This window comes from Chenopodium album, chromosome 8, assembly GCF_948465745.1.
Source record: "Chenopodium album chromosome 8, dcCheAlbu1.1, whole genome shotgun sequence".
Classification (NCBI taxonomy): Eukaryota; Viridiplantae; Streptophyta; class Magnoliopsida; order Caryophyllales; family Amaranthaceae; genus Chenopodium; species Chenopodium album.
In genome coordinates, this window is record NC_137841.1 from 18,009,191 (window position 1) to 18,027,743 (window position 18,553).

Consider the following 18,553-nt stretch of genomic DNA (forward strand, 5'->3'; position numbering starts at 1 on the left):
CTCAAAAATGCAAAAAAGCAAAAATTTTCCGTCATTTTTGTGGAGGGTACCGACTTTCTCCCGAAAGAGAAAGACGCGAAAAAAGGATCGAAGTTTTCGAATGCATGTTGAATGAGCTTAGTCAAATGTTGTTTGTTACTATCTCTCAAGGTGCAAGGATTAATCCATCCTAGGCTATCTCAACTGTTGACTTAATGATGAAAGCATTTAGGTAACTCAGGCATGGAGGCTAAGCACTTCATACTTTGGATGCAATGATGAATATGATTGATGAGTGATGTTGATATGACAAGGCATACTTCAACGTTATGTTAAGATTTCATGACAAGGGGTTCCTAAGGGAAGTATATTTGGTCATGTATCTGTGCGATGTGTGAAAGTGACACTAAAGCTAAGCCGCAAGAGCTAAGTGTGTGGAGAAAATATTATTGAAAAGAGTCGAATTGTGGTGACTCTCAGGCTAGGTAAGCTAATGATGTAGGGATCAAGCCCCCAAGTCTAGCTCTAAGTGAAAAGGAATGAGCATTGGAGATCCCTTGATATGATCATAGTGCAAGTGTGTTAATGTGAATGCATTTTTATTACGGTTGCACCTCTATGTGAAGTTGCCTACGTATCCGTTAGGAATCAGGCCGAACGTAGCTCTAGCTGAACCTTGCACAAGTATGTATACCTGAAAAGGTCTTTTTAAGGATTGTAACGTGGTTAGGCTAAAGGTTATAGAAGAAAGGGATAAAGGCTCAAGACCCTCGATAAGCCCCCAAGGTGTGCAACTTTGCTTTTGAATCTTTATATTTTTATGCTTGAGTTTCTACTCTTTTTTTAGCTCTCCTTTATCTTTTGCTTTAGCATTAATTTTATTTTTGCAAGTGTGGGCAATCCTGATCATGCAGTCTATCACTCATTTGGCATTCATGTTTCTCAGGCACGGTACCGAGCACTCGATAAGAGACGCAATCTGAGACGTGTTCATATCAAAGATATTTTCATATCAAAGACATTGGAACACTTGTACTTTTGTACACTTTTATTTATATTTGCTTTTATTTTTATTTTGATCTTTTGAAATCACTCAAGGTTTTTTAGAATTGCATAAGTTGCACACCATCCCATCCCGACGTTAGGTAGATGTAGGTTGAAAAAAGAAAGGTCTATCGTTAGACGAGGCTCAAAGTGGTTTATGAAGAAAGGCTTGCATATTTGAAAGGTGAAAGGAGATATGATGTGGCTACAAGGGGTGCCTTAAATCATTGGTATACCTTGTGCTCAATTCGACATGGATTTTTTTTTTTTTTTAATGCAATGCAATGCGACGATCATATGCAAGGAAATAAATGCTCATTTTTATTAAAAGAAAATATATAATGATCCTACAAAATAAATCTAAGGAAAATAAAAAAGGTGCCTATGCTAGACTTATTGGGGAAAGAAAAAAATTAAAAAGAAATAGAAAAAGAGGTCATGAAATCTTGTCGTTGCAGCTCGCCTCTTGTCTTGTGTTGTTCGCTTCATCATCACCCAGTCTTCTCTCTAGCTAGAGGCAATGGGATCTTGTTTGCTTCTATGAGATCTTGAATGAGATTTTGAAACTTGTAGCATTCATCAGTAGTATGTCCGCGCCCTCGATGGTACTTGTAATAGGAGTTTGAATTCCACCTCGAAGATCGATTTTCTGGTGTTGGATTCTCGGTAGGGCCAATAGGTTTGATTAATCCTCGATCATAGAGACGATCGAAAGGAGCATCGTAGGTCATTCCAATGGGTGTGAACTCTCGCCTGGGTTTCCTTTTAGATCCTTGATTGTCCATGGCTAAGACACCATTATGGTCAAAGGGACTAACATTATTACTAGAGTGGGCGTTTTCGGAAGAAGAAGGATTGTCGTTCTTCTTTCCTTTCCAGCCACCGTGGTTACTATTGTTAGTAGCTTTTTGCTTTGCGAGGTCGTCTTCGATCTCGATTCCGATGTCATAAACGACCTTGAAAGTATTCAGATTGCGTTGATATTTTAAATGCTTCGAATACTTCTCTTGGAGGTTCTTGATAAACATCCTCACAGATTCTTTTTCGGTGGGGACCTCAATCATCTTAGCGGAAGTTTCCCTCCATTTATTAAAGAAAGAAGTAAAGCCTTCATTCTCTTTTTGTCTTAGCATGTCAAATTGTCTATGATCGGTTTCAACTTGAATATTGTACTTGTACCTATCAACGAAAGCGTTTACTATCGATTCTCAGTCAGAGGTTTTCTCTTTGTCAAGGGAGAAGTACCATTGTTGGCAAACGGTTTCAAGAGATAGTGGGAACAAAGAGGGGAAAACCTTCTTATCGATACCCTTAATGTTCATTATAGTTTCGAAAGCTCTTAGATGAAAATAAGGGTTATCTGTTGCCTTGAATTTAGGGATGTCAGTGGCGTTGAACTTATGCGGAAGAAGTTCCTTGTCCAGCGAGACCTCTTGTGAACTCATGCCCTGAAATTTATAGTCGCTAGATAGCTTGCTTAGACTCTCTTGCATGAGGTCCATTTGTTGTTGCTTCACGGGATCATCGATCTTGAGTGTGAGTATCTTCAGTGTCTCAGTCATGTTAGTCAATTGACTCCTAAGTTCATTAACTTCCTCTTGAGTTGCTATTATCTTCTAAGCCTTCCTCTTTTGACGAATCGGTTTATCAAAAAGTGAGACTTGAACAAAGAGGTTGTCCTTGATTAATCGCCCTTCTCTCCTCGACCAAGTACTGTGGAAAAGGAATATTGGGATATTCATTGTTAATTATTTGACTCAAACTTTATTCAACATGCAATGGATGGAAGAAGTGAAGAAAGATGGAATAGAATGTGAAGAATAATGATGTAGATGGAGGGATATGAAGAATTAGGAATAGGATGTACCCCCCACTCAAATGACGAAAAGACCGACTCATGCATGAACCTAAGATATGGTCATGGTGATGTATAATCAAAGTGTGTGCTAAGACTAGTGAGTGTAGATGGTACGTTAAGACTCGTGTGATGACCATGTGGCTAAACAATGTGACTAGACTCAAGCAAAGACTAAGTTAAGACTTCACGTATATGCATTAAACTGGACAGATTGTGGTATTTTAGTCCTAACGTTTTATCTGTGACTCTGATTTGGATGAAACCAACGCCAAATTAAAGATAAAACTCGGGGCTATAGATCCATAGGTTGTACGACTCGTAGTTCTTCCTAGAACTCCGGCTATGACCAAAACAAGTTGACGTTTGTGCAGTATATGGGAATAAAAAATCCGGGTTGACTCAAAGGAACTATGACTCGATTTTATATTTATTTATTAGCTCAAATTAATTAATTAATTAATTAAACAAAATCCTTTAGTCATTAATCAGTTTATTTAGTCTTAACACAAGTCAAACAAACGGTTAGGAAAAATCACATAGAGTATGCACAACAAATCATGAACAATTAGTCAAGTAGGCACAATATGATGCAATGAGTTTGCAACCTAACCATGGCTCTAGTTCTCTAAAGTTCAGGATATGATTTAGTCAATAGAGGGTCCATGGTTAATTGTCCGGATGCACCGCGCGGAAGCCTAACCGAGAAGGGTTGACGCGAGTGGATGGGACACCGCTAGTTTAGAAAAAACTCACTTCCATGGTTTGGTGAATTCAACATTCTCGGATGTACCCTTTGTTGCACGGAGCGTTCAATCGGGTAGATGGAGCATGAATTCCCAGAGGTTTATGTCCATATGTAGAACACATATGGGTTTCAGAAAAGTGAGAAAAAATTCAATCAGGAAGTAGGATCGAGCAAACAATTTGAAAAACCGGTCGAAATTAGAACGCATATTTCTGGCTCGGTACTGGGGGAAATTGGCACTAGCAATCAGAGAATGGCGCCAGCTTTTAGCTGTAGCGCCTGGTGCCAATGCAGGCGTATGGCGCTACGGTTAAAATGTTGGCGCCAATGCTCTGGCCCCTGACGCTACTTCCCACATGCCTCAGCAGCTTTCTGTGCTCGATAAAATTTTCCAGTTTCGCGCGGTGTTATTTCGGTCCTAGTTGTGAAAGATATTTCTCAAATTTCCTACGTGTAAATTCCTATGTTTTTAACTCATCACGGATGGTCTTTCCAATGAGATCTTTTTTATGCATATGACAACAATGTTAATCAAAATTACGCACATGAAATACTTAGAACGTTTCGAGTCTCATCCACTCATTCTAAATCATTGCCGAAACAAATTCAGGAATTAAAATAGAAATCCTCCCCAGTGGAGTGGCCAAAAACTGTAGGGAATATTTCAAGCATTAAACGACCCCTAGCTTGAACCCCACTATCATCATACACTTAAGTACGGTGGCGTCCTAAAGGGAAGAAGATAGAGCAAAAGAGTCGCCAACAAGTTTTAGGAACTTGTAAACCGTTCATAGGATGAAGGTTACACCCCTTAACGATCCAAGAGATCGTCAACTCCATAAGGTCTAGAACCAAATAAGGGTTTGGGGATGAAGGTACAAATCCAACCTAAAAGAGATTGAACCTGCCCTAATAATAGGCCTCTACTTTATTCAGATCGTATTCATGTGCGCTTTTTAATTAACATGCAATCATTAGAATTTAATGCACAAACAAATCTATTATTGGCGATCACTTGAATTATAATCATATTAACCCTAACAAGATTATTAATTATCTTATTAAGCGTGATTACAAGTATTAAAATTCCCTTTAAACATGCATAAAAGGCGTGATCAAGCAACAAATATAAATATCAAGCAACATAATAATAATAATAATCATGAATAATAATCATAATCAAAACAATAATAATCATGAATAAAATAATCATTATCAAAACAATCATAATCAAATTCATAAATTATAACGATTATAATCATAATCATGTTCATGTTAATATTAAAGCATAATAATAGCAAGATCCTAGGCATGATACTAACAAGATTAATAACAAACCCTAGCATGTCACTAAACAATAAAAATCAAATCTTTAACCCTAACATTATACTAACAATCATAAATATTAGGAAGAAAATAGGAAGCATCGTAGCAATCATATTTAATATATTTGATATTATAACCTTTTCCCTAAACATGGTACTAGGAATATCATAATAACAATTTAAACAATTAAAGCACTTACTTGGATGCCTCGTATCTCTTTCTATTAACAAAATACACACGTTAGTAACTTCAAGGAAAATAATAAACAAACAATTAAATTAAATAATTGAAAGAGAGATTTGGCACCAAACCCTCAGAAATTAAACCTTTCACGTCTAGGGCGAAGACAACTTCGAATATGGCTAGGTGTTTCTAGATCTTGCGAATGCGGAATTTTGTATGTGAAAACAAAGTTTAGAAAAAGAAAGAGAGAGAGATGAAATAATCAAGAAAACTTGATGAGAATTGGTGAATAATTAAGAGTGAATTAGAGAATTAATGATTGCTAATGAAAACTGATTGTAGGTCAATCAAAACGGAGTTTTTAATACGTTATTTATAGAGAAATCAGCCAAAAACATAAAATATCAAAACAGAACATTTGGCGCACGCAAAATGAGATTGGCGCACGCAAAACAGAGCTGGCGCCAGCACCAGGCTATTGGCGCTAGGCGCCAATGGCTAGCACCAGGCGCCAATGGCTGGCGCCAGGCGCCAATGGCCGGCGTCAGGCGCCAATGCCTGGAGTCAGGCGCCAGGCCTGTTTTTTTACGCGTTTTCGAAAATCAGATAAGTTTTGCCGTTCAGGAGGATAAAACCGTATATTTTCCTCGAAAATGCTTTTTGATTTTAATTAAAACTCTGAAAAGTCAACAAAAGTCAATTTATCAATGCTAATTGAATTAGGAATGAAAAGAACCTTCTAGAAGACTAAAACCATTCCTAATTGCATTAGGAATGATAAATCATATTAGGCCCTCCCCTAGATCATTGGGCCGCATATAAAGCTCAAACCGGGCCCGGTTTAGGAAATTGGCCATAACTTCCTCAATATTCATCGGAATTGGGCTTAATATATCGTTGGAAAGCTCTTGTCAAGCCCCATCCAACTACACTACTATTGAACCCATATCATGGACCAACCAAACTGGATTGGCTGTTTTCTTAAAATAAGTTTTCAAAAACAGAGAGAAGAGAAAAGAAATTAAAATTATCCGCAACACTAGACTTTCCACACTTTCACTTCATTCGATTATGATTCGACGCGAAAGGCACTCATCACTGGGTTTGGTTTTGGGGAGACACAAATGGGTGTCTACAGATGGTAATCAAAATTCCGTACAAATCTCGTACTTAAACGTTCCCTAAAACAAAAATTAAAACTAAACTAATCAGTACCTGAGATAACACGCGCCCGATCGGGGGAAGGGCCGCCCGATCGAGCCCGCCTTTTTCTTTGCGCTCCTTCTCAGCAGCATCGCCCGATCGTGCTAGACGCTCACACAATCGGGCGCGCTATAAGCCACGCCCAGCACTAAGCATGCCGCGCACGATCGTGCTAGACCTTGCCTGATCGGGCCCTTGCTTCACTTTGAGGCTCGGACTTCGATTGGGCTTGATTTTTCGGCCCAATCCGGATTTCCTCTTCGGGTCTTGAATACTCTGTCCAAATACCTCGGAATCCCAATTACCAAGCCCTTAATCACCGGCTCGATGACTCTAACCGGCCTTGGGCTACAAAGATGGTCGTGCACTTCTAATTCCCGTAGTCGCTCCATGAAAAACCCGAGAAAATGCGTCAAAGGCGCAATTTCCTACAAAACTCAACAAAGACTACGAAAACACTAGAAAACACCAATTAGTAATAAAAGTGGCTAGAAAGAGCCAAAAACACTGCTAATTATGACCAAGGGACGGGGGTAAATTACTATATAAAATGGACATATCAGCAATCGGTCCCAACAACTCAACCTCAGGAGAAAAGACGCTGATCTCGTTGTTAAATGACAGCGCATCACAACTAAACTCCTGTCTCGTAATAAGACTGAAATCGGTCGGGGTAACCATCATCTGACCCCAAGGAAAGTGGAAAGTGTTGGTGGTGTCCCAAAAGAACTCCACCAGGGCACGAGCCACGTGCTGACCCCCGCTAGAGGCAATCATGGCCTCCGAGATCTCAAAAAGCATCGTCAATCCGCAATACTCCTACCAACCGTAATCCCACGTCGCACCCTCTCAGGGATATGGTGGACGGGGGAGAAGAACAGAGTCCGCTCATCCCACTCAGGGAAGGGACCAAGAGATGTGGACAGGTCGGCGTCCTCCTCTACGAGCTCATGCTCCTGTCGTACGTCTCGGGACCGTGAACCCGAACCTCGCTGTCTAGCCAAGCAACATTGTGCAAAATTATCCTAAATTAAGGTTCTATAGTATCTAAGGTTTTCCTAGCTGCATGATACTATGTTCGCAAAAAACAGAGTACGTAGTACTAAACCAGAGCACAAATTCAAATTGAGCATACACGGCATTTTTCAAGCATTCAAACAATTTATTGCAATACTATGGTAATTATTGTGAAAAATTGGTTAAGAATTGCTAGCAAAAACGTCAAGAGCAAGCCACATTGTCTTCCCGACCTTAAGAGGTCCAACAATGGTGATTTGTTCGTTTCTTTACCAAATTAAGTCAAACAAGCCTCAAATTACTCCCAAGGTAATGTATAAACATAATCAAGAAATTTCATGTCATAAAATTTAACAAACAAAGTGAATTAAGCAATTCAAATTCGAATTTTCAGGAAATTCGTGAACATTCATGTGCGAAATTCATTAAAAGCGGAGTGAGTTTGGAGAAAACTTACATAAATCGGGAAAATGAGTGGAATAAGCTTTGATTTGCACTACAAGAAAAATCACTTTTCGTAGCGATTATTTCGTAGCGATTGTACATTCGCTACAATATGCAAGTATGTTTGTGAAATAATTAAGGATGTGGCATCATCATGGTTTTCCCATATAAAATCGATACGGAAAACATAATAATAAATATCAACACTATTTTTACACATTTATATAATTTTGAGAAATCGTAACATTTACAATCGCCACTAAATCCTAAAAATCAATACGAAAAGCCTTTTCAACATTAGATATATAAATATTGTTTGACAAAGAATACATAAAGTATATCATAGCTTATTGGTGAAACATTTAATAGAAGAGTTTGAGGTTGCATGTTCGAATCTTGTAAAGATCATACGAATGTTTTTTTTTTTTTTTTTTTTTTTTTTTTTTTTTTTTTTTGTGAAGAAAATGAGTTAAACATTTATAGCGATTGTAATCACTACAATAATCACCACGATTGGATGTAGTTTTTTCGTATCTATTATTGAGGCCAACCCCAGCGATATTGAAAACCACTACTAAAGGCTAAGGCAACGGGGGATATTGTATCGAATGACCATTTATTGGGAAAACATTTTGTTGCAATTACAATCGATACTAAAGGTTAAAATAATCGCTATGAAAAGGTTATTTTCTTATAGTGCAAAAATTTTGAGCGAATTTGGTTGAGAAACGAGCAAGAACGGATGAATTGAAAATTGCGGAAGATCTCTCGAGCAAAAATGTGCAGCAGTAGCGAAAATGAAGAAGAAAGGGGTATATATGGAAATTACAACTCTAGCGCCAAGCGACAGACCTTGGTGCCACACGATAAGGCTTAGCGCCTGACGCTAGTGCCAGCGCCTGGCGCTAAAGCCAAATATGCGGCACCAACAATATTTAAGCGGCGACATCCTGTTCAGCCACTCACTGCGGTTATTTCGACCTCTTTCAGCAATTTTGGGTTAAATGTCTAACAGATGTGAGGCCTATGGCCAGATGATATTATATTTATAATTCGTCTTACTCAACATGAGTAAGGCGTCCAGCGACACCTATCCGGGTGGAATCGTCGCAGAGAGTAACTCCCATCTGGGTGACAAAGAGCTCTACAACCACATACAGACGGCAAAGATTGAACAATCAAATTGGTCAACTCATAGCCACCTGACGAAAGTAAGCTAAAGGGAATACAAGCGGACTTTGAGTGCGGCTGTATCTAATAACACATCCGAAATTTGCATAATCCCCTTACTTAGATTACGACTTGAAATTATTAACCTATACAAAGTATTCCCATTAGGATGTACGGTGATGAGTCTATTTTATATATATTTTTATTCCACATCCCATGGTCATATTTGTGCTTATTTGAGCTCTACAAAACTATTTTTATTACTAATATACGTTACCTAGTGTATTTGTAGAGTTGGTATTATTTTGTAGGAACTTGCAGATTTATGACAATTCCTAAACTTATTGAGCCACTACGAGTAAGGGTGTGCAGAAATGGACCTGGACCGGAAAACCGACTTAGACCGGACCAGAATTGGACCGGATTGATTGATTTTGTTCCGGTCTTTGGTCCTCATAAATTAGGGATTCCGGGTTTCCGGTCTGGGTAAAAATCGGCATATTCCGGTCCGGATCGGAATGGACCAGAAAGTGTATTTTTGTAATTTTTTAGGAGAAAATTTTAAATTTTATGTTTAAATTTCAAAAAATTTAGGTACAAAACTTGTAATTTATAAATTCTAGGTGCAAAATAGGAAAGCACGCAAACAAAAACAAGACGTTAAAAATGTATGTATGTATTAAGATACTAAAATGAAAAAGAAAAATAAAAAAAGGGAAATTATCAATGATACCCTCCAGGTTTTGACTTTTATCAATGGTACACTTCATTAAACTTTCATTATCAGTGGTACCCTTACAACTTTATCTAAATTGCTACAGTAATCTCGACATTAAACAAACGTTAAGTTTGTTTAGTTAACATGGTTAATGGGCTGAAGATCTTGAAAATACTTAAATGCCCCTATCTCCCTCCAAAAAACCCAAAAATTTTCCCTCCTTTTATTTCTTTTTTTTTTTTGCTCTTCCCTATATAACCCTTTAGCCCTTCCCTGTTTCCATCCCCTTTCTGATTTTTGTTTTCTTTTTCTTTCTAATCTGTTGTACTTTCGAGGGTTACAGAACAATGGCTTCTTCTGGAAGGGCTTCATCTACAAGAAACATGGTTAATGGGGGAGCTCTTTGGTTTAGAGGCATCAGTTGTAATTGTGTACCACCAAGAGTTGCGGATATTAGGTTTTCAAACTCCACAGTAAATCCAAGAAGGCCATATTATAAGTGTAGGTTATGTGAATTCTTTATGTGGCTAAGTGAAGACCAAATTTCAAGGGACATGGGAGGGAGGAAAGGATCTATGGCTGAAGAAGGTGTTGTTCATGCATTAAGGGCAGAATTTGCAGAGCTTATGCACAAGACAGATGAATTTGCTGATTTTATGTAAATGGTTGTGAAATTAGCTATAGTGATGTATTTGGTGTTGTTGATTGTTGCTTTGAAATAGTAGCCTTTTAAGATATTGGTTTGAAAAGATGTACTGAATATGTAGTTGGTTATGACTTTGAAATTAATGGAAGTTCTTTTATTTGGTATTATATTGCAACATTTGACTTTATCTTACTGTTTTGAAATAGCACAAAAAATAGCAAATAATTACTGACATAAGCATATATATATATATATATATATATATATATATATATATATATATATATATATATATATATATATATATATACATATATATATATATACATATATATATATATATGTACGTACAGCAAATAAGTCATGTTGCATTGACTAACAAAAGAACACAGCTAGTTGTTGCCATGTCAGTTCCCTAAATAAACTAGCATGTTGCAGTTAAGTAATTACCCAAAAAAAAAAAAGACAAGTTCTTGCATTACTAGTAGGTTATAAAACATGTTCAAAAACCTACATAACTATATCAAATTCCTTAAAAACTACTCTTGCAGCTTCATAGCAGATGTCAGGGTTGAGTTTGGGACAAGTCTTGTGGTTGGCTTGCCAATTGGGAAGATGATATCTCTGTTGCAGCATTAGACATAGCTCTAGCTTCCTTTGCTGCATTTGACTGATCCCTTGACCTTGGATTTTTGACAACCATTGCCTTAACTGACTGTAACTCCTTTCTAGTCAATCCACCCTTGCAAGTTGCTTTGTTATGCCCTAAATTCCTATAGTTGCTGCATTTCACTGTTCTAGATCTCTTCCCTGGTTGGTCTTCACCCTCTTCTCTTTTCCTGTTTCTACTTGGCCTACCAACACTTCTCTTCATCTTTAGTGGGTGAATGTGTTGAGGGTGGTTAGCATCAACAGGTGGCCACTGACTTGAATCAGGAATTGGGTGAATCACAAAGTTGTACACTTGTTTGTAGGTTCTAGCAGTGTACCATGAGCTCACATAATTGTGTGGATCAACTTTGGCATGTAGCATTGCCTTCACTGCATGTCTGCATGGTATACCAGACAGTTGCCAAGCTCCACATGAGCATATTTTTTGGTTGAGACTTAAAGGGAACTGGGACCTCCCCTCATGTATTTCATACTCCCCTGGACTGCTCTGAAAAGCTCTGCAGGTGGATGTTGCTTTGCTAATCTCCCTGACCACCTTTGCAATCTTGGGGCATAAGTCATTATCCCCCCAGCTTTGTGCTCTCTCATGCCTTGAAGCAATCCTCACCATACACACTCTCCTAATTCCTGCAAATTATAAATGTTAGAACTCATAAGCTTTTCTATTTTCATAGGTATGTATAGATGAAATAAAAGCAACTTTACCTTCAAGGAGTGTTAAGACAGGTCAACACCCAAGGTAAAGTTAAAACTCTCTACAAAGTTAGAGGTGCTTGAGTCATTGCATACATTAGGATCAAACTTGTGTTTGCTCCATTTTGATTGATCACCCAAGTTTGCCAACCATACCATAACATCCTCTCCTCCTTCCTTTTGCAACCTTTCCATTGCTTTTCTTAAAGTGAACTTGTTTGTGGCATTGCATGCCCTCCAGAATAAGGTGTACATCAAAGGACCAGAGAATTCTTTTTCGTAGTTCCTGCTTAAATGTTTGCAGCAGTTTCTCCTCTTTGCATCAGGCCATACATCCTTCAAAGCCAGATCAACTCCCTGTTAGTGCAAGTAATTTGAGTTAGGTACTGTATTACAAGTGTACACAAACTGATATATACTCAAAAAGGTAAAATGTGTTTACCTTTTGTCTATCAGATATAATGGTCCAATGTTGCCTGTTGGACTGCTTGACTATGTTGTAGAGATGCCAGAAGAAGTAAGACCAACTTTCCTTTTGTTCAACACTCACTATAGCATAGGCAATTGGGTAAATCTCATTGTTGCCATCTAATCCAACTGCTGAAAAGAGAATTCCACCATAATAGCCTTTTAAATGTGCCCCATCAACACCAATTAAGGGTCTGCAACCTGCCAGAAAACCCTTCTATTGCCCAGCAAAACTGATAAAGACACTTGTGAACAAATTGACCCTTGGAATGCTCTTACTCAATTGCCAAGCTACAAATGCTTTTGACTCTGGATCTGTGTGGCAAATCATGTCAGCATATCTTGGCATCAGGGAGTAGGACTCATCATGCCCACCAAACAGTTCTTGAAGGACATACCTCTTGAGCTTATACAATGAAGATTGTTTCATATATATCCCAAACCACTGAAACAACAATTCATTCAATGCTTTTCCTGAAATATCAGGGGAAGCCCTAATATCTTCCATTACTTTTGGGGTAGCCCACTTCAAAGTACAAATAGGGTTATATGTTTCCAAGCCCCTACAATTATGCACATCTGGCCAAATTTTCTTTATTGCCCAAGTTTTGCCATCAATTAACCTACTGGCATGCAATCTCCACTCACAACATTCAGCATAGCATGTAACAGTGTAACTAGTGTTATCTGCAGCAACAACATGTAGAGCAAAACCTTCTTGGACTGCATAATCCTTCAAAGTCCCTCTTAAGTGAGCCTTGTCTATGAAGAGCATCCAGGTTCTAAGTATAATCTTCCCAAATTTAACATTCTCATACATTTCACCATTACCATATAGTTTTTTGATGTAGTTATCATCATCATCATCATCATCTATAAATCTAGACCAAAAACCCTGCTCCCAGTTGTCTTCAATGTGGGGAAGTTGTCCTAGTTCTTCCCTCTCATCTTCTGGCACATCACCATCAGGGATCACCTCTCCATTAGAATCACCAAGCATATCCCTAAACCCCCCACCACCAGCATTGAACTCATCATCCTCACTACTGCCAGTAGGTTCACCCCCACCATCAGCATCAATATCAAACATGACTCTCCTCCTTGCAGTTGGTTCACTGCCTTCCCCAACCTCTTTTGGCTTACTAGATTCTCTATCCTTACCCTTAACCCATAAGCCTTTCCTAACAGCTGTACTCTTAGGCATTTTTCTACCAAAAAGTATGGGGATAGTGGTTGGATTTGGACCTCTTGTGTTTGGACTATTTGAGAGTACAATGGTGGGTTGCTTGGTATTAGTTTGAAAAGGGGAAAACCTAGGGCTTCTCCTAACAGGTAGTGTCTTAAAGACAGAGTGTGGGGAAATGGGAGATGGGGGTAACTTCTCACCACCAGAAACTAATAGCTTACTCTTACCCTTACCATTACCCTTGCCCTTGACCTTTGCCTTGCCCTTTTTCCCACTTCCCTTTGCTTTACCACTAGAAGAACCACCTACATCTTCTCCCTCAGCCTTATCTTGACACTTACCCTTACCCTTTTCCCTGTCCATGTACTTTTCAAGTTCCTTTCTCCCCCTTCTGTACTCTTTTTCAGTCTGGTTAGCACTATTCTGTTCATACAGGTCTTCAATATCTATAAAAGTAGCATCTGGGTCATAGTTTATAATCCTAGGGTCAGAGTCTTGTACTGAAGGGTTAACAGAAGAGACAGGGCTTGTTGGTTGAGGTTCTTATTGGTATTTAAGCACCAATCTCCTCCTAGGTTTTAGCTTGCTGCTCCCAGAAGGAGTAGCTTCAAAAGGGTTGGCTTCATGTTCAATTTCAACAGGAGGTTCAAGAATTGGTTCATTTTCAGCTTGAGGTTCAAGAATTGGTTCAAGAATTGGTTCATTTTCATCAACTGGTGGGTCATTAACAGGTGGTGGGTCATCAATTGGTGGAGGTACATGTCTAATTGCTTGCATAGCTCTTTCAGCAACTATTTTGTTCCTCCTAAATTCAGACACTAGATCATTCAGGTAGGTTGAATTCATAGTAGTACCAACTAAAATCTCATACACATTAGCTTGTGGAAATGTCCTGAAAAACCTAAGTATGCCACCATCAGCATTTATTGTCCAATGCTTACCTGTATAAGCATAAGCAAATATAAGGTTAAGTATAACTACTCCTTTTTTTGTAACCTATCCTCAAACTCTATGACTAAATCCATTAAGTTACATTGATCAGGGTCCACTTCAATATCAATTTTATGCACCTTATACTTAAATCGAAACACAATCCTATCATGCTCAGTCATTCTGCAAAATCAGTACACAATCACTTTATTCGGAAACTCATCATCAATTACACACTAAACACCAATTTACATATCTTTAAAAATTAGAATTTAAGTAATTACTGAGCAACATCACAAGTTACACTGTACATGTACCCACAATCCATGAAAAGTTTGACTTATATTAATATATGAAAAGAATAATACTTTAGCAACCTAGTAGTTATAATATGTAAATTGAGCATAATTCAGAGCTAAATCCTACACCACTTCCAAATTCTCCACCAAATCAAACACATTTCTCAAACATACATACATTTCCTTAAACTTAACAATTTAAACCAAAATTCCCAAAATTCAAGTAAGAAATAAGAACTAACCTTTAGAATTGCAGAAAAACGCTTAGTCTTCAACGATCGTCCTTCACTCTTGCATTAGTTAGGATTGCTCAGAAGAAGAAGAACAGGGGAGAGTATGAAAGAAGATGAACGATCAAAAAAATTTGAACTATTAAATGGTGTTGGTTGGGCCTGGGGGGTATTAATGAGGGGGGGTATTTTTGTCAACCCAAGCTAGTGTCAAATAGCCCATTAACCGTGTTAACTAAACAAACTTAACGTTTGTTTAACGTCGAGATTACTGTAGCAATTTAGATAAAGTTGTAAGGGTACCTCTGATAATGAAAGTTTAATGAAGTGTACCATTGATAAAAGTCAAAACCTGGAGGGTATCATTGATAATTTCCCATAAAAAAAAATAATGTAACCGGTCCATTCCGGTCCAAAACCGATCCGGACCGGAATAAACAACTCTGGACCGAAACCCGAACCGGTTGATTACGGTCCGGTCCCGGCCCCAAAAAAAAATTCGATTCCGGGTTCCGGTCCGGTCTGGTTTTGGACCCGTGCACAGCCCTTACTACGAGGACATTGGAGTTGGATGGTATTTTATAGCAGTACATTAAACCCCCAAGGTCGAGCTAATTAAATTTGGTTTGGTGATTAAGGGCTCGATACAAGAGGAAGTCTAAGATTTTTCAAGTTATCATATCATAGACCTTACAAGTAAACAAATTTGAATTACAAAATTTTATAAGCCCAAGTCCAAGGACAAAAGGGAAACGGAGCTTTGAAGCCCAGCTCGTAACTCTAGCTGACCGGGCTCGATCGGGCGAGGGTAGGCCCGATTGCGCGAATATCTTCAACACGAGGCTTTCTTGATTGCTATTGGGCCTGCAAACTCGTTGGGATACTACGCTAGCGTGGATTTTCAACTTCTAATAGCCTTGCTCCAATTTCACGCTACTTTATACCTTTTAAAGATTGATTTTTGCAATATTGCTTTTAACTAGTTGTTGGCACGCGCGCTACGCGCGAGGTCTCCCAATTTGGTGATTTCGACTCGGTGATAACTTTGTAATTAGGTGTTGTTTATCCTTTAATGTAATTCGCCGTATTTCGATTGCTAATTGTGTCTTGCTTTGATTGGTTATAAGCCTTGTATAATACGTACGTAATGTTTTCCTAGTTTATTTAACCTTGATCAAGTTATACTTGGTCACTTAATTTTTTGGCATTTTAATGTAAATTTCACAATAATCAACAAAATATTTTGGTTTTTTTTAACATAAATTTAACTTTTTAGGAGTTGAGTTGGTGATCTATGATCGGTGATTAATGTGTAATTAGTCGTTGCTGTATGTGTATATTATTTTTAGTGCTTGGTAACAGAATCAAGTATATCTGTTAGCGTTGAACAAATATGAAATTTGATGGAATGTATTGTTTTGCTAATGAAAATGCAATATATGTGTGTTGATTAGCAAAATAATTTCAATAAATTACTCACGGTTTCAAAAGCGAAAGTATTCATTGTGAAATTGTTTATTCGAAATTTAATGGGTTGTTAAACAGTTTGATGCCAAAAAATAGTTATTATGGAATGGAACGAATTTAAGAACTTTGTTTTAAATGAATTAAAACTAATAACTTGGGGTATCAAATGTTGAAAGGATACTTTTAACTCAAATGGAAAAGCTATATGCATACAAAATGTCTTTGTTAACAAGTTTTTATCATCATAATAAATATGGCACGCTGTCCTCCAATTTGGCAATCTCTAATTGATTATTATCATTTAATTAGCTTATGTTTTATGTGAATCATTATTTTATCGAGTAAATTGTAATAAAATTATGAGTATTATAAGTATTAAAATAATTTTAAAAAATCATCGAACATGTAATTCTTGATAATGTGAGTGGTATTCGATGTGTATATATATCCAATTTCTCTAAACAATTTGATTTAGTTACTTATACGATTATAAATTACAGTTATGTAGACAGACACTTCATTGTTTATATATTTTGAAAAATTAATTATGTTTGGAAACATGTTATATTGAGGTGTGTTGACTGAATTGAATGAATTCAATTTCTTATTGTGCAACAAATTTGCTAGTGTTTCAATTTCTATGTAGTAGTTACATTTCAAGTCAGCATTCACTTAATACAATACCAACCTTGGTTAATTAGTAAAGTGTCAATGAAATAGTAAATAGGAATATTAATGGTGACTGTGACTAAAACTGATTTATTAATGTTTAATGTTATAGTATTTTATTTATATAGCAGGTTGAGCTATGTTGAGGCTTACTTAACTTATTCATCTAAGCATTAGTGGTTGATAATTTTGAGTATCTATATGAAATATATTCAAGAGTCAAGTATCTAAGACATTTCAACTCTAGGAGTAAAATATTAAAAGGGTTAAATTATTTTGCAACATTGTACATACATTCACCTCGTAAGGTGTTGTGATCAAGGTGATTGGAAGATTTACAAACTTGATGTTATGATCAGAGCGTTTGGAGGATTGGAAAACTGGGTGGTGCAATAAAGGGGATGTAATTAAAGGATTGGCAAACTGGATGGTAAAGTCAAGGCAATTGGAGGATTGGTAATTTGGATGTTGAGATCAGGGCGATTAGAGGATTGCCAAATTGGGTGTTGCAATCAAGGTGATTGGAAGATTAACAAACTGGGTGGTGCAATCAGGACGATTTGAGGATCGGCAAACTAAGTGGTGCGATCAAGGCAATTACAGGAATGACAAATGGGTGGTGCGATCAAGGCGATTGGAGGATTAACAAACTGAGTAGTGTGATTAGGGTGATAGGTGAAGCCCAGGACCGGTGAGAGCCGGTGATTAAGGGCTCGGTATGTGATACCGGGGCAATTGGATCGAGTAATCAAGACCCGAAGAGGAAATCCGGATTGGGCCGAAGAATCGAGCCCAATCGAAGTCTAAGCCTCGAAGAAGAAGCCGGGCCCGATCGGGTAAGCATACGCCCGATCGGTCGGGCGCACACAAAGCAGCACCAAGAAGAAAGGCGCGCCCGATTGGGTGAGCGTAGGCTAGATCAGGCGCGGCACACCAGCAAGGGCGTAGAAAAAAAGGCGGGCCCGATCGGGCGGCCCTTCGCCCGATCGGGCGCGTGTTTTTTTAGGGACCTGATTAGTTTTCGTTTAAGGATTTGTTTTAGGGATGTTTGAGTACGATTTTTGTACGTAATTTTGATTACCTTCTCTTTTATATTTTCTCTCTCTACTTAGAATATTTTCTCTCTCTTAAACTCTCTCAACATTGTTCTTAATTACATTCATTATTCCAGATTTCTTCTCTTTTAATTTTAGTTATTTTATTTAATTCTTTCATTATGTCTTGCTTTATTGATTTGATTAGTTTAGATTTAACTATGCTTGAGTAGTTCTATTTCTAGGGTTTATGGGGATCTAATAAATAATATGAAGGGGTAAATTTGTGATTGTTGATTTTCAATGCTAGGTTAATTTCCTATTGATTGATTTAATGCTATGAAATTAGGTTTGGCCAGATTTAATTGTATGAGTTCAGCAATATTAATTCGAGATTCAACAGATGAGAATTGATGTTTAGGCTTAGTTTCAATAGGCGGACTAATTTATAAATGGTTAAGTCGAGATTCGACGGATGAGATTTAATACTGGTAAATTAACTATGTGATTATAATACGTAGCGAAAGCCCTTTATAATCTGATTAATTGATGCTTGATGATTGCTTATTATG